This window comes from Mus pahari, chromosome 13 (assembly GCF_900095145.1).
Source record: "Mus pahari chromosome 13, PAHARI_EIJ_v1.1, whole genome shotgun sequence".
Taxonomy (NCBI): Eukaryota; Metazoa; Chordata; class Mammalia; order Rodentia; family Muridae; genus Mus; species Mus pahari.
In genome coordinates, this window is record NC_034602.1 from 46493739 (window position 1) to 46496482 (window position 2744).

The following is a 2744-nucleotide window of genomic DNA, read 5'->3' on the forward strand; positions in this document are numbered from 1 at the left end:
AATTATGTGTGCAATCACTTCTGTCTTTCGGATACTTTCTGTCCTTTACTGGATAATATATTCCAAGCACAGAGTTAGGTATGCATATCACGGATCTCCCTGGAATATCCCTTGGACTTCTGTCTGTGTTTTTGAATTCTACTGTCTTCAGACTCAGGATTTATTCATGTGTTTTGATTGATTCCCCTTCATCTTCAGAGCTGTGAGTCACAGATGCTGACACAAGGGTGCTGAATGGCTGACGCACTGTCTGGGTTCCCTGAGACATTGATCCCTCTGGTGTCTACTGAGTTCCACAGGGTATCATTGAGCTTTCTGAAGGAGTCTGAGGTTCTCTCTCTCTCTCTCTCTCTCTCTCTCTCTCTCTCTCTCTCTCTCTCTCTTTCCCTCTGTCTTGCTCTTGCTCTCTCTCATGTTCATCTTTCCTCTGTCACAGTAAATAATTTATCAAATACAGACACATATAACAAAAACATTTCATCAAAGCAATGACAAACTCCACATTCATCTCAGTGGAAGAGATTATTATTTTTTTGACCATATGTATTGAAAGGAATTCATAAAATGGACATCAGTGAGAAGTTGCTAGTTCTAAAGTTTTAAAGCATAGTGGGTCCATATATGTGTTCTGGGCTTGTATCCATTTGCATTCCAGTCAACAAAATAGATGATACGAACTATTGGTCTTACTAATATTGTCTCCCAGATCCTTTGAGGTAAGGCTATTGTTAATATCTGTAATGTGAAGTAATGGAAGGTAAGGCACAGAGAAGTTAACCAACTGTCCTGTGGCCATGAAGCCTCAAAGTCTCTGAGATCAGCACCCGACTGACCTCGCTTAGTGCCTGCATTCTCCAATGTGTGCATCTATACTGGAACTACTGTCTTCCATAGCTCACATGCCTGTCACAAAATAATCACCTGCCAATGCTAATGAAGATCTACAGGACTTAAGTCCAGGCTTCTTTAAAAGGTGGAAGTCAAAAGAGTATGTTGTCAAAGAGCGACTTGAGTTTACACTCTAAGACATACCCTGTACAAACGTGACTGCATGTCAGGCACTTATGTTCCAAGAGCCTCAGTTTCCTTCTGTGTGTTCTCTCCATTTACAGGTCTGGGGATAGAAGCAGCCTTATTACACAGGAGAATGAATGATTCTCCCCAGTGTCCTTGGCAGTGCCTAAGGGAGCCTTTTTGGCCCATTGCCTTCTTTCGTTTTCAAGGAGTTAATACAGTGAGCTGGTACCTTGAAAGAGTTACTGTCCTTCTCTATGCACGGAAGTGACTTCCCAGGAGGAACTCAGACACCGAAGCACTTGGCTCTGCCTCATCAGTCTGTGAAACAGAGAGTTTCTAATTTTCTTGGGACTTCGCTTAGGAGTCCAGGCTCAGCAAGAACCTGGAGGGAAAACTACATATGCTTCAAATAACACCATTTTTTTTTTTTTTTTGCAAAAAAGGCAAACTATTTTTGAGGAAGAGAAGTGTCTCTTAAAATAAGGCACAACACCACTTTGATGAGATTTTATTCCCATGGCAAACAGAGTTTTATATATTGGGTTTGCATGATACAGAGGAAGTATGAACTCATCATGGAAACGCTGATGATATTTTAAAAACTCATTCCACCTTGAACAGGTATCATCATTCGTCAGCCACAGTCCATGCATAAAAATCCATGACTTTTGTTCTGTAGGCAAGCAAGGATGAGGCTATGAGGAATGGGGTTTGTGAGAGGCAAGTTGGTAATGACAGAAATGGAGCTACAGTGAGAGGCTGGCTTAGAGTGAGTGGGGAAGTAGCCTGGCTTGAGGAGTAAAGCAGCTAAGGTGGCATTTAGTTTACTTGTTCTCAATAACTTCTGGAAAATATGCTTTTGCTAAACTCTTATGTCAATTGTCTTACTGTGTGGTCATTTGGAGGCATGGCGGGGTAACATTCTGTAGGTTTCCCACTGCATACCAATATTTATCAGTGGGAATGTCCGCTAGAGGCTAGAGGCTAGAGGCTTGGTTCTGTCAATATAATGAGGCCTAGGTTATTTTGTCTCTTGTTCTCTTGAAGCCTAAGGGAAGTTAGACTGAGCTGCATCAGGAAAATATCCTAAGGAGATATAAGTTTATTTCCAAACCATGAAAGGAAAAAAAAAAAACCAAAACCATTAGCCAGGGTAAGGAGGTGAAGGAGCAATAGAGAGGGGACTAGCAGGCACAAGTGACATGATCTGGGAAAAAGTAGAAAAAAGGGAATTGGAAGGGTGGTAAAATGGCAGTACTGATGTCTAAAAACTTATAAGGCATCATAGTGTTAACTATCTATCTGAAAAAACTCCATGCAATGCAAACAAGTCTGTGCTAAATAACATAGTTCAAATGAAAAGTTTCTCATGTGGGCTGACAATGCTCCCTCTAAGATTCAAAGACCATGTAACAAAAACCACACACCAGCTACGAGAAGCCTCTTTTCAATGGTTGATCAAGGTTGCCCAAGAAACAACCAAAACATTACAGGTGATCGCTTTTGCTCTGGTTTGCTCCTAAGAGGCAAAAGTTAAGTCCCTATTGCTTCAGCTTCCACGTACTTCTGATAAATAGACCAGAAGCTTCGGAGCTAGAACCGATATGAACGCATCCTCTCTGAAGATTAATTTTCATGGTACCAGAAAACAGCATGCACGCTTCCAAAGGAGGGAAGCAACTGTGGAGCGCCGCCTCACATAGCCGGCCTCACATAGCCGTTACAGC